The sequence below is a fragment of the Perissodus microlepis genome, chromosome 8 (genome assembly GCF_051167445.1).
Source record: "Perissodus microlepis isolate ML-2025 ecotype Zambia chromosome 8, ASM5116744v1, whole genome shotgun sequence".
NCBI lineage: Eukaryota > Metazoa > Chordata > Actinopteri > Cichliformes > Cichlidae > Perissodus > Perissodus microlepis.
The window spans coordinates 13,707,735-13,723,277 of record NC_140468.1 but is presented as its reverse complement, the minus strand read 5'-3'; the positions used below and the strand labels follow the sequence as shown (position 1 = coordinate 13,723,277).

Here is a 15,543-nt window from a genome sequence, read left to right as displayed (position 1 = left end):
GACAGGCATTTAATTGATGTTCAGCTGATACTAAGGGGATACTACACCAGTATAATAACTGGGTCAAATTTAACCAATTCAGCAATTATGTCTAATTGTCTAAACCTATGGTTGAAAAAGCACAACACACAGTGTTTGGATAATTAAATGCATGGATGAATGCATTTACAGCTTCTCTGTAACTGGTATATAATGAATTGTACTTCAGGTCACAGAGCATCAATATTCACATTTGTATTCTATAGCAGACTTTTTCCAATTATCAGTAAAATGAGCAAATACCCAAAACATCCAAAGCCTTGTGTATCATTATCTGGAGACAGTCAGACTAACCACAGGTGGGGATAGACAGGCTGAAGGAGACTGGAAATGAGAGAAGAGGGCTGCAGTTTGTCACAGTGAAAGGGGTCTCTGTCTCTGAAAGGGGGGGGGGAGACAAGACCGTATCCCAGTTCTGTGCTACCGTCTCTGGAGAGAGACGCGGTCCAGATTATCCTGGATGTGGCGACGAGGGGAATAAAGGAGCAGATGACCAGCTGTTAAAAAAACAGAGGTTTCCTAAGCAACCGCGTCTATGGGCGTGTTCGGGTTATTGTCTCTTACACTGTTAAGGTTAACCAACACTGTTTTGCGTAACAAACATAACTGGTGCTCTCTGTGTGGCAGGTCGTGAACTCAACACCGCTCAGTCATAAAGACCTCAATGAAACCTAAGCAGAGGCTGTAACTAATGCAAGCCAAAGGGAGAGGTCCAACCAGAGGCTTAAAACAGTGCAGGCAATGAAAAACAAATGGGCCATTTAATCATTTATAAAGAACACTATGTTGTTCGGTGCTTATTATTATTTGTGCAGTAAACAGGCCACAGTAGTTCTAAAGAAAATGAGGAAGTAACCCAGATGACTCAAAAATCAGGCATACCTCATACAACAACACACCTATACATTCAAAGGCCATTTCTGGTGAACCAAACAACCTCTGGCTGACTTACTACATCAATCCAGGACTCCATAGCCTACTCACACCTACAGGCCAGTGGCCACTCTTCAGTGTTGATGATGTGCACATCCTGGACAGGGAGGAACGCTGGTTTGAGCAAGGAGTCAAGGAGGCCATTCACGTGAAAAGGAAAAGTACATCTCTGAATTGAGGAGGGACCATCTTCCAATGCTGTGACTGCAGCCATTCCCCAACTCTACTCAATGGTACTCATTGGTTGGTCATGACAATTTGCATATTAATGATCACGAAACTGACCGCTCGGCCCATTGTTAGCCAGCGGTGCTAGGGTCAGCCATTATGCAAATGTGCTGTTTATGGGGTTTGGGGAAATTGCAGTCAGCTGAGACTACAGAAGTCATTTGGTTGAGTGACGAAATGTTTCTCCCACTGGAAACACACAAACAGATCGAGCTTCTGTGAACACTGCACAGTCCCTGCTCTCTGTCTGTCACATCTGTATAAAAAGCTACGCGTACACACAAACAGAGGCCACAGATGACAGCTGCATTCACGCAACATTCAGCATCACGTTTCAGCAGTGCTGCACATGAGTGAACTTAGATGTTTTTGTGTTTCTAAATTGAATTGTGGTCAAACAATTAGAGCAAATTTATTTCTCTGAGCCACTGTAACCGCCAACATCACTCCCTCTCATTAATCACTCTCTAGTTTGCTTGGTCACTGCTGCTGGCTCAGCTGGGACGAAGAGTCCTGTCTTAAAAGATATCTTTACAAAGAGCGATGAACAATTTAAATATCAAATTACTCATACAGTCTATACAAATATTCATTTTTTCTTGCTTTTTGAGTAAAAGCAAATATTAACGTCAGTAAGGATTTAAATATTTCTTTCATCAAGACCCGCTGTATCATTTAAGCGTTTCTTTAACTTCTTAAGCAGCATATATCGGCTCATAACCCCTGAAAAGAAAACAGCAGCTGCATCTTCAACATCACAATGATTAGACATGCCCTGACACGCACCTCTGAGGAATGGTTTCCATGAAACAATGAATGATACTGATCTATGGCACTCACAGCCTGATAGGCTGGGAGTAAATAAGACCAGTTCCTGTAAACAAATACAGACTGGAAGATTTAACAGAAGTGCCTGAATTTTGTGTCTGGTGAGTTAGAAATGAATAAATAAGAATTTATTTCCCTCCTAGAGTAAATGACACTAAATCGTTAAAGGTAAGAGAGGTTTAAAAAAGTTCTCAATGACACAGAACAAGAGTAGTCAAGCTAGTCACAAATGAAAACAATGCAAACTCAACTCAAACTTCGAACTTTAGTCGTTGAAGCGCTTTACAAAACACAAGTGAAACTATGAACTAGGGCTGCCACGATTAGTCGACTAGTCACGATTACGTCGACTATCAAAATTGTCGACGACTGATTTAATAGTCGACGCGTCATTTGAAGCTTTGTAAGATCCCAAAAGACGCAGGAATAAGTAGTAGGATTTAAGAGTGTAATAACGGACTGAAACAGAAGATGGCAGCACTGCATGTACAAGGATGCCAGCTGCCGTTAAACCCCGAAGAAGAAGAAGTAGCTCTGTCCCAGAATTCATAGCGCAGTTTCCAACAATGGCGGCAGCTAGTTAGTTTTAATATTACTCTTATTATTCTTTCTGGGTCACAAAATAAACGTTTAACATATTTTCAGGCGAGAATTTAACTGTGTAAACCTCAAATATCTGCTCAGTTTATCAAGACACCACATATTGTCAAAAGCGCTCCGACGTTTTCGGACACGTCTGTTACCCACTAGCTCGATAGCGAGCCGGGGGCAAGGCTCACTAGAGCCCGTGAGAACACCGGACTCCCCAAACCCACCGCCGTCTTTCGCTACTCAGGTTAAACATATATAAGTCAATTAGATAACTTAAAAATGTTATTGTTTGGCTTTTTTTAGTATTTCATTTGTTCCTGAGTAAATCGGTTTGGCTGAGATTAAAGTTATAGTTTTTACACAGCTGAATAAACGTCAAGCAGACAGCTGATTATCAGAAGTGTGAGATGCTCGAAAATATACTCCGGTGTCCTGTTATATTTTAGATAGCAAGGAGTTTATTAAACTTCACCGAAACAATCTGCAAATTTCATTAATATTTAATAAACTATCATCTTGTCTTTATTTTTAGTTAGCACATACCTTAAACACTTAAAGCTGTAAGCTAATGATAGTTATATAAGAGCAGATGCTGCTGGTGCAATAAGCTGTACGTTTTACGTCCAATGGATGATGATCTGATTAGTCGACTAATCGCAAAAATAATCGGTGACTAGTCGACTATCAAAATAATCGTTTGTGGCAGCCCTACTATGAACCCACACCCAGCAGGGTTTTACAAAGCTCAGCCACTTCCGGCTGATTTGTTACGTACAGTTGTGGCGTACAAAGTGTCCAATCCATTCTGATTGTGCTGAAACCTCCAAACCAGAAGTTGAAACAAAGCAGCCTGCTATTAAAACTCAAGATAAAATGGGTTGATGGTTTGGCATGTGTTCACGGTGTGAGAGTTTAAGTGTTTGCACTCATGAGCAGTTTGCTCCTGGTTTGCTTAACGATAAATCGGTCATGAATCTAAAAAAAATATAAAACAAGTGTTTTGTAAACATTGAGCAAATTTCCCGTAATTTTTTTTTTTTTAAAAATCACCCAATGTGAAACACATGGGCGATCTTACCAGCAAAAGTCGTATTTGTTTATGTTAATGATATTCAAAGTCACATTATGCTGCTCAAATTGCATCTCCAACTGGAGGGAAAAAGGTGATATTTACTCCTCGGTCTCTTAATCTTCAACCAGCCTCGTCTTGTCCATCATCGCAGCAAAGCTAACAACCAACACCCAGAAAGCCAAACCTCTTTCCTGCCACGGGTAAGTGGGATCCTGGATCTTTTTTGAAGTTAATCCTCAGATCCACGTCCAGCCAGACAAGCTTCTTAGTTTTATTTATGGGTACGTCAGTGTGTCAGCGGCCCCTGACGCTTTTTCCACCGTGCCCTGGCAGATGAAAAAAGCTGCCTTCAGGTAGAAGTTTTCCAGCAGTACAGCAGAAGCATATAGCAACTGACCACAGTCTGAATGAAATTTGAACCAGTTCACATAAAAATAAGCTTTTATGTATATCACACAGAAATTCCACTCCTAAAATGCTGTTGATAAGTAATACAAATGGTTGTGCCATCGCTAAACGCAGTACTAAATAGCAAATATTCCACACAAGTAGCACTGTGAATATTTACTACATTAATGAATATTATAACGATGCTTGAGCATGACTACAAACTTGTTTATTGGCTCTGTTACAGATAAAAAGGTTGCATGAAGCACACAAGAAACAAATTTTGTACAGTTCTGGGAGGTCGACACATTTCTTCACAGCCGTCCTCTTTGTGTGCGTGCATGATACAACGCACTGATCAGTATTTTCATACTGATGCAAAGCAGCATTGCACAGACTTTAACACTGGCTAATGTGTGATCCAAGTGCAGCGGCTATTTGTGTTCTAATATGCACATCTGTCAGGTTATAGTTAAAAAGGTTCAGGGCTCCAGTTCCTAGGAAAAAAAGGTTTAAGCCAAAATCAAATATCTTATTAACTTCAGATAGTAGAAGCAAGAAAATAATCTATCTATCTATCTATCTATCTATCTATCTATCTATCTATCTATCTATCTATCTATCTATGTGTGTGTATACGTGTGTGTGTGTGTCAATCAATATCAACACAACAGTCCCCAGACATGCAATATTGCAAACTTTAGAGTAGAAAGAGTGAAATACCATGACAACTACTACATGAAACCTTTATTTATACAGATAGTCCCACTGAGATTCAATGTCTTATTTACAAGAGAGATCTGTTTCAGACACGCATAATAAAATTATAATAAATAAACTGATAAAATCAAACTATTCCAGAAGTGGAAAACTTTGTTGATTGCATAACATGCCTCTAACACCTTAATCAGGCCCAACTTTCAATTTGTCTTATTCCTTTAAAGACTTATAAATAAGCAACAGATTTACTAAGGAAACAAAATTACTGTGTGGCAGAAAGCAGTGGAAAATTCTATAGGCATTCTGACAATGCACACATTTTTTAATCAAATGCAGCCAGTTCATTTCAGCCATCATCATCAGTACAGTTCACAAAGATCAGTGCAAAAGCAGGTCACAAATTACTACATCTGATGAGGTTACAAGTAAACAACTCACAATAACAGTACTCAGCTGAATAACTTCAACACAGTTGTAGTTATTACACACAGGTCCACTGTATAAACCTACATATATCTGCCTATGACACCCAACCTGTTGGATGTGTAGAATAAAACCTTAAAACATAATCTGCAATCAGATCCTGAGCGAGCTTTGGTGAATGAACTTACTGTTGATGTGTCACGTGAATAAATGTGTGAGTTGTTTCAAGTCTTAAAGCATTTGTTAAAGTCAAAGAAAGGAATCTTACTCATAGTCAGCTATGGGCAACTAACAGTTCTGCAAGATACCCCCCAAAAAGGGGGTAAATGAAAGTGATGTTGCAGAGCTCTGTGTGTATGCACTCGTAAATAAAGATGCTGCTAAATAAAGACAGAGCAAACACAGAGGCTTTTGTGCTTTCTGAAGTTTTCATTATAGACCGCTCTCTGTAGAAAAGTGAACTGAAACCTGAAACATTGCGAACGAACCCATAACTTTGCTGCTTGTAATATAACCATGGATTAAATGCTTGTTGCATGCGGGAACTATTCTCCATCCCTCCACTTTACTTTCTGCTCTGTTAAAATACCAGAACATTGGGGCGTCCACACATTTAGCAACCATGAACAGGATAAAAGGTGGACTTGACGACTGCTACATCATCCACTGGTTTCTGAAATTTCATTCTAAAGCGAGATTGGCATTTTAAAACACATAAGAGCTGTACAAAGTTAAAAACATTGAGGTGGCTTCTAGGTTAAAAAAAAAAAAAGACCAGCAGAAGGCGATTGCTGTGGTTGCCATCTCTGCGGTCCTACTGAAGTCTATGAGAAAACAGGTTTCCATCTCAACCTCTGTAACCACTTTCCTGTTGAGTTTATGGGCTCATTCACGCATTTTTGGGTTATATTGAACAAAATATTGAAAATGAGAAAATTATTTCTATTTTTAAAATCTTGATCGCACCATGTTTTTAGCTTGGGTTTTTCCTGAGTTACAAAACCAGATACTCACTGGGTAAAAACTTGTCCGTCACAAGTCAGGAGCCAATGAGCGTACAGTTTCAGTCAGACCCGCCTTTCTCGCCACATCCCTTATTATTGTAGCCAACATGGTGATGACAGAAACGCTCATCTCGAGGGTTCAAAACAGGATTTCAGACACCAAGAAGCGACGTGGCAGTAGCTACATCCATCTTTTATACTTTCTGTGGAAACTAAAGCAAAGCTTTGATAAAGCACTAACAGCACTGAGCTATCAACCTGTGCTAATCATCATTATTACACATATAAAATCAATTATATTAATATCAGTATTAGTGTTTTTGATGCATAGAATTAGTTAAGAAATATGGAAAACATAACATATATTCCCATATATAATATAAGGCAAAACTTCTTGAAGCTCTCAATTAGGGCTGGGCCATATCATACCGTTCACGGTAATACTGGTATAATGTTGGGCAACGATAATATGGGTAAAACGCGTGTGCGCAGTGCCTTTGTTTTCATACGCACATGGCGGAAAAAGCATGGCGGCGATGCAGAATGAGAAGGGCGAAAGCGGATCGTTGAATGAAACGGATGAACCAGAATTGGTTTGTAAAAATGCTGCAACTTCAGTGATGTGGAACTGGTTTAGCTTTCGTCCATCAGATACACAACAAAGCACTATTTTTGGTAGCGCATGCTAGCGGGCCGTCGTTATTACCGTGTTTTTTAGAAAATACGGCACACTTAGATTTTTCTGAAAATCGACAGTGCCCCTTATAATCCCGTGTGCCTTATGTATGAATTCTGGTTGTGTTTACTGACCTCGAAACGATGTTATGTGGAACACGGCGCTCGAAAATCTTTCAAATGTTTCAGTACGACTTTGCTAAGCTATGAAGCTGCACCGCTTGATGGATTGTCGGAGCATTACGGCATTCGTAGGCAGGAGCCTCGCGGAGTGATACGTACTGTGCTTCAACATAATATTACCGTACTGTGTGTGTATAACCTCTTTTTTAAGTTTTGTGGATATTATACATGGTTATGCTGAGGATATGTCGGCCAATTTCCACTGGAAATGCCTTTTGGTTAAACTGTCAGCAAGGAATTTGAATTTGCACTGTTAAATTTTTATATAACTTTAAAGCACATAAAAACAGCTGCTTGTTTAAGTGAAAATACATTGATGGGTTTTTTGTTTTTTTTTTGCACTAATAAAGTTGTGGAGTTGTAAAGTATTTTGTCTAGTGTCAATTATACCGTCTGCTATATCGTTATCGCAAATTTTCAAATGTATATCGTGATAAATATCTTTGGTCATATCGCCCTGCTCTACTCTCAGTCACAATAAGCCCCAGCTGTACTATAAAAACACTCCCCAGCCGGCCTGTTTGGTGTCATCTCAGCTAATTATTGCTCATTTTACTCATCAGGCCAGTGTCATATTTTCACCAAAAACAGCAGACCACTCATCCCAACAATGAAAAACACAGAAAGAATGCCGGGATACTCCTTTATTATGTTCCCTCAGTTTCAAATACCAAAACAACAACACATTTAACATGTCTAATAATCAACATGCTGGTCGTTTCTTCCCCCCGACTTTGTAAAAGAATAACGCACTTCAAGATGTCAGTGACTCATCCTGACTCACAACACCGAGAGCTGAGGATTATTTTTACTGGATCTGAATGAAAGAAAAATAAAACAAGAGTGAAGAAAAACAAAGTCGCGTCAGGGGAGGAAAGGCATGTCCGGAGAAAACACATTTCAACCAAAAAGACAGGAGACCTGTGCTGGATGATAACAGATTACCTTTTCACTTTAGAAAATGCCCACAACAAAACTCACAGAAAGCTAGAATCCATTGACACATGTTCTTTTTATTATGCGTTCATCAATGATATTGACTGTAAAGTGTTAGGCGTTAACCCAAAGCAATAAAATGCCTCTTTGTAAAGTACAAGGGCCATTTCACAGAGTGGAAGATCCTCTTTAGAAGACTCACTGAAGACCTCATCTTTCCATTATGAGTCATGAGGTCTTGACAAGCACTTGGACTTGCATTAAAGCTTAATATCAGGTTTATATACATCTTCACAGTAAACACAACAGTACATAATGATTATTTCAGGGAGAATGAAACAGCTTCATTGGGACTAGCGTGTGTCACTTGGCACCATCCTGTAGAAAGTAACAGGATTACGACAGACAGCTAAGTCAACAGCTGACACACACACACACACACAGTGTAAACATACACACACTTCACAGCTGACACGTCGCACAATGAACCTACTGTCTGACCTGGGACATGGCCCTGAAACATCTTCACCTTTTAGTAAACTCTGTCTGTCTGCATATGTTTAAGAAAAATAGATTAACACACTTGAATTCTTTATGGTTTTTTTCCGTTTGTTTCATTTTTTAAGAGAAATGTCAGTAATATACCTAAAAGTAATATTGAGCATGTCGGAGACAAAATTTGATTTGTAAATAACGCACTGAGGTATGTGGCGTTTAGAATAGAGGATGACGGACGCATGTTTTTATCTGTTCCAGAGGCGTGCTTCCTCCCGGTTATGGCTTACTGGGAGAAAAAAATGAGCGTTGGTCGATTTACAACCATCAAGCTAACAACAAGCTCTTAATGAGCTAAACCTCAAAACTCAAGACAAGATTAATGCTGTCTTTTGGATGAAGGCTGTGGCATCCACTCACTAATAAAAACCAGCATTTGCTGTTGTCTAGAGTTCGGAAAAGCCATAACTGAAAATGACTGCATGTTTTTTCATTCTGGAGATCAAACAGTGAGTTGATTGTTCAGGAACCAATCAGCAAAGGAATCACTAATGAGAACAAAACTGTGTCGCTGCAGCTGTTACGCTCCATAACTGCTTTTTAATGACGCGACAGGAGCTCAGCCCGTTCTTACAACTACATCAGCTCATCCGTCTTTGCCACTGCTGCGTGGCATCTCGAGTTTTTCCCTGCACACAGGTATCCTCCAGCTGAAGCAGTGACTCGGTGTGAGACCACAGTGGAGGAAGTGGGATCTGCTGACTGCCTGTATCTTTTATTTGAACGCGCTCTGATGCCAACAATAAAGCCGCTGCCTCATTATCTACGTGCCTGCCAGGACAGGGCTCGCACTGACGCGTGACCTCTGTGCCATTCATCCTATTCAGACATATTAAAGTGGCAGGCTGGCACGTGCCTGTGCAACGCACAAACGCACACTAACGCACTGTTAGAATCCTCTGGAGTTGGCTGGGCGTCTTTTCATTGAGTTTGTTTACCGGGGACTCTGGCTGTGCAGCAGTGCAGCGTGCTTCCATCCAGAATGCTGAGTCCAGTGAAACACATTCACCCCGAAACAGCATAATCAAAGCAGGTGGACTGTTCTAGATATTAAAAAAAAGAAATACTGGGACATCTGCTGTCTCCCTTTTGGCCATCTGGTCTTTCAGCACATAGGATGGAGGGAGAGAAAGAGATGGCCTGACAATTGTCAACACAAGTCATGTGGTTTTATGGCCATGTGTTTATAGAGTGAATGGCTCTCAGGCCTCCTGTGGGGTGATGACATGACCAATTGAGATATCAGTGGAGTTTTATTTTAAACAAACAAAGACCGGAACCAGAGCGTAAACATGGGATTACTTAGTTTACGATATTATAATGATTGATGGTCTAATCTATGTTATATTCCATGTCTGCTTTATAAAATATCAGTAATAAAAATGCCTGAAAAATGTAAAAAAAAATGTCAAAGTACAAAAATATTCTGTTTACTTCCATATAATGTTTGCTGATTGTTTTTCTAGCAGTCGCTGCCATATAGAATACTGGATTAATCAACTTATGCACATGCATGCATAAAAAGCAGCTCGCATTGCTCTAAACAACAAATAAAAAGGGCACAGAAGAAATAGGAGTGCAGCCTTGCTTTACAATGCATTTCATCCAGATGAGGCAGCACTTCCATGGCCTCAGCCAGCTGCATGTAGAGAACACATCTGGCGAGCTGATTCAAATGACCGCAGATGCCAAATTCTTGTTTAAATATTTGGCGGACCCATGTTGCTCTACTCAGACATGTGAGCAGGCCCCAGTGACTACACAGAGAAAAACAGCAAAAGCATCCAAACCTACTAGACAGCATGTTAACACGCCAACTTTGCATATCAGTACAAACAATTTCTATAGTAGAAAAAAAACAGTTCCTTTTACTTCTAATCATACTCAAGTTAAGTGCAAAGGGTGAAGTAATATACAAGGCATCATGTAACGTAAGTATTTTGGACACATAAATACAAGAACAGAATGATAATGGTAACAATATGACAGAGCCAACTAGATTTTCATATTAGACACTAGTCTAATACAGAGGCCTAGATACTGGTTGGCAACCACCGTCAAAAAATGTATATTCCGTGACGCAAGGAGGTATATGCTGTGCACAGAAACATCTTGCAATCTTGCTTAGATCATTAGATCGCAGCGGTCACCATTAGCTTGCACGGAAAGCACCAAAAAAAGCAAACATTATGCCTCACTGTTACCACCAACACATTTCTAAAGGTGCAACTTTTACTTTGAAGGCAAATATTCAAAGATTCCAGTTTGAGTCGCACTTTCTCAAGTTTAAATACTGCTCGGCTACTAGTTCACGAGTGTTTGCTGACAAGTCAGTGTTTGCCATGCAAACTACAGGCAGCTGTGGCAACGACTGCTAACGACTGTCAGTAACCTACACCAGCCACTCATGGTTGGTGATTAATCGTTAACAGATGTTTGCAGGGTATCTCCGATACCGACGTAATGTTCAGGAAGAAGAAAGTCACTAAGCTATTTCTGAAAATGTAACAAACTGATTTAAACTGAAAATGCCTTTAAACTATAATTATTGGAATTAACCATCATGGTGTCACCAACTTGTTTTTAGAAAACAAATGTGATTAGATTGAAACTAGTCATTGAAACCTTGAAATCATTAGGGAAGGTGTCTCTCGAGGTATAGAATTAAGTGAGTATGTCATAGGTCTTTAAAACAAATGCAGGCACTTCTCCACCTCCTGAAGCCATGTCATTATTTTATAGATCTTCTGCAGTTTACTCCTTGAGACCTGTGCATTATGCTGTTTATCTTAAACAGATCATATCTGTCTGAGGACTGTAAAATTACAGTATTACGCAAAAATATCCTCTGGTTAGCAAAACATACTGCAATACAAAGCAGCTCTTACTTGCTTTCTTTCCTAACAGTTAACTGGGTCATGGTAAGACAAGCCCATCTATGGTGCCTTTCATATCAGTCATCTTCCACACCTATGTTTTCCAGCAGTGCAGCCAACCCAGTCTTGTTTATAAATCCTCTAGATACCAAAATCTTCTGCAGTCAATTATTTTGGACACAATGACAATTAGTATTTCACTTATTTACTTGATTTCAAATGCCCATTATGGGGCTGGTAAGGTTAAAGCTATGAGGAAAGTTCAAGTAACATTGCAAGTGTTGCTGCTGAATGTAGGGGAAAACCCTGGGTGGAAACACTCTTTCTTGGCTCATCCATAGAGCCAGATCCACCTCCGCCTCCACATTTTCATTGAGTTTGCTTTCCTGCATCTCTGCAGCTTGGCCAGCGCACAAACATTCCACAAGGGAATGCAGTTATTTTTCAGACTCCACTTCATCCTGACTACTTTTTTCTTTCCTCCCATGACTCGCTCCACTCACATAGTTGTCCTTCCATTCCTTTCTAAAGCCTACACGTGTTGAATATCAATGGCTTGCATGACACACACACACACAGGGTGGAACTGTTCGTTTGCATAAACATTTCCACACTGAGCAGCACAGCTCAGATGACTGCACTCAGAGAGCAGAGGCCTCGTTGTCATAGATACAAGAGATGTGTTTGGATGGCAGAGGGTTTTTCCTGAGAGGACCCCAGAGGTACCCGAGGATATGCCGCACCCTTAAAACATGGATGACTCCTAATAGCTTGCATATGAGCTGTTACATAACATGTCTTTCCTCAGGGATCAAACCATGACGTGCCAGCAGAAAAATTATAAATTCATGGAGGGTGAAACCTCTCGCATGTTCTCTCCAAACTTTTACACAATTCGGGGTGAACTGAGGACACTGCGAGAGACTTCCAAGATGGCAATTTCTAGCCTTCTTTAACGCGTTTTCCTTACGGGGCTTGATGTTTGTTAATTATATCTTGGGATAACTTTTACTGGGACTGGCCTGGAATCTTCTGGGCACAAAACTGAAATACCAGCCTTGTAGGAATTTGGCACAAATTCTGCCAAAAACACTAAAGTGCGAACCACACCTATCTTTAAATCACTGTGCAATGACAAGAAGATATCTGAGAAAAATGAACATGGTTGCATGAAACAGGGTGTAAAAGCTCAACAAAGTTAACGATGAGTCATAGAAAGAAAAAGTACAAGATGTAGCTTTACTCAGAAGTAAAGTAAAGGTCTATAATTGTAATGTCTACCAGCTATCAAACTGAGCAAATCACTCGGCCTTGGCGAAGTGTTTTGAGTTTCTTTTGTTTAGTCTATCACATTACAAGTAAGAAAAACTTCTGTCAGTCTCTCCGCCTCGGTGACCGTCCCAACTTGTCTGTTAGATTTAAGCTTTTTTGTCAACAATGTGTCTTATTGTGCCAACATAACTGGCTCATATCATCATCTATATGAACACGAGCAGGCCTTAATTTACTTAGTTCCCTCTTTCAAAACATGCATGCTTAAGTTCTTCCTTTGGGCACTTCACTTTTTTTTTTACATCAAGTCCAAAATAACTAACCGTTCTCATCATTAAGCCAACCAAACCAAAACTGTGCTGCCAACAAAGACTGCGAGCGATGCTGTCATTGTTAAGGTGTGGGAAATACCTTGTCTTGGAAGTGATGGAATACTTTGTAATCGGAAGAAAAAATGGAATTCCCCATGCTTTCTTAAGTTACTTTTACTTTTGCTACTTGCCCTTCAGGATACTGTGCAGCAACAATCATAATACTGTATAACATTTGTGCAGCGTGTAATACAAGCAAACTGAGTCAAACATCTCAGGTTTCTTTGCTGATATAGGATCCTGTTGCCAGTATTAATAATTTAGTGTGCAGGAAGTTTCTGTGCATCCAAAATTGTGACTGGATGGTAAACACAAAAAGAGGGCAAGATAACAGAAACAGATACCTAAAATGTCATTAAAGCTAGTAACTTTTTGACTTCAGTTGGATTACAGTGTTTGGCAGATGTGTGTCACTGCCAAAGCAGTGCGATTGCTAACCATGAGGGTATAATACAGAAACTGAAGCAAAGACTACAGATACTCTGACTGACTGCCAGTCGATGGTGTGATTCTACATGTGCACATGACTTTACTACTGCGTTAAAAATGTCAAAGGTGCAAAACCAAAATAACATAACCATTTTCGTTGCTTATGCTCATGCAGATATGGAGCAGAACAAAACCACAAACACCAAAGATGGCGATAAACTAAGATTCAAACATCACCAACCCAGCAGAGTGAATCCATGTTGATAAGTTAGTCTGCATGGTCAAAGTAAATACATACATACATTGTCCTGCAAGAGACATGCAGCAATAAATGGTGCACAAGAGGGAAATAGTTAATCTACCACTCTACCCATTAACTCACTGTAAAAGCATGCACATCAGGAAATAGACACATTAAAATTGAAAATACAGTTACTCTCTTGTAAACACTCTTGTAAATATTCTGTTTGTTAAGCAGTTAGTGGGATGTATATGTACAGAACTGATCTCCAATGACAAACCCACCATGGGGCCTAAAGAGTGTATAAAAGTTGATACAACCTCCGACCCTAAAGTCAATGTGAAAGTGCCAGGAGTGACCAGTTGAGGCGACTCTTCTGGTTGCAAAATGAAGTCAGTTTGTATACAAATGTGTAACGAAACTCCTTATGATCTCAGTAAACACTCTCCTAATGAGTTCATGATCTCAATTAGCAATTTAACTCAACATGAGGCTCTATTTGTACATTACGCTGTAGGTTGTAGCTACCCTGTAAAGTACGGGTCATGTCCGTATCAGCACGCAGTGTCTTCAGTTTCTCATCCAGATCCAACTCTTTACTTGTTCACTATTTAGTTGTACACAAAATGCTAAGGAGCCGCTTGCTTAGTTTTTCTTTACTTTCAACTTTCTTCTTCACAAGAGGTCGCCATAGAAGAAGCGGCATGTGTTTTTACACCGGTTCCCCACCTGATGCAATCCCCAGGAATTAGGTGAATGTGTTAACCATCACACTATTGGGCTCTCTTTATTTCGGTAAGGGTTGTAAAAAAATGAACAGATTAGCTACGCATTTGCAACAATATTGATACAAACAGTGCCATCCTCAAGTATCACGGGTGCAGATAGGCAGGCACACAGCCCCTCCCCTCACTAGCAGCTGAACACATGAACAATTCACAGCACTAAACAGCTCTTTCTGGGGTACTTCGAAAGGTCAGTAAAGCTCTGTTTCAAAAACACTTGGGTATTTTACTGTAACTTGGCTGTTGCACAGGTTAACACCAGCTGTTTAACCATTAGCAATTACCCAATAACCACATTAGCCATCTGTTAGTATTATACAAAACTGACTAGCAGCTATGTATAATAATAAAACAATAATGTAAATGTTGGAGACAGGCAGCAATCAAACCTCAACACTTCTACCTATCAGTAACGTCTACAGACAGCAATAATTTACCAAAAATAAAAAATGTTAGTGTTGAAAATATGATATGTTTCTTTTGAAGTTCAGAAAAATCTGCCCGCTAGAATTTAGCATCTAGACAGAAACAGCAGCAGCCTACTTTACCAACTCTATTTGAGTAACGTCAACAAAAAACATGGTGCCAAGTCACAAGAAACACAGCACTACCTCAAACCAGATAAAAATATTCTCACACTTTACACTTAACGTTACTATATATTATTTTTTCATTACGTCAGACAACTTTAAAAAGTGTGCTATGATGTTACTGTTTTTTTGTTTACGATCTTAATTTTTTGTTCTCAGTTTACCCTGTTATCATCTTGAAAACAGTACTGAGAATCAAGTGTTTTCCTGTTTTCCTGTGAAGGAAAGCTTTTGTTACAGAAAAAGCTATTGTTTAGTGGACTATTGTTATTCTGTCTGCAGAGAAAGTGGCAGAGAAAGCTACATGTTCATGGTAAATTACTAGGATGGTAATAAACAATGACCAGATCGGTTTCCTTTTTAAATATAACCCTAAAACACCTCATTTATGTGAAATAACAATAT

General features: G+C 39.7%; 1 protein-coding gene across 3 annotated transcripts in view; it reads right to left on the bottom strand.

Annotated features, from left to right (window-relative positions):
• Positions 1-15,543, bottom strand: part of dnmbp (dynamin binding protein) — a 50,293-nt gene that overhangs the window by 33,610 nt on the left and 1,140 nt on the right. The window lies entirely within an intron of this gene.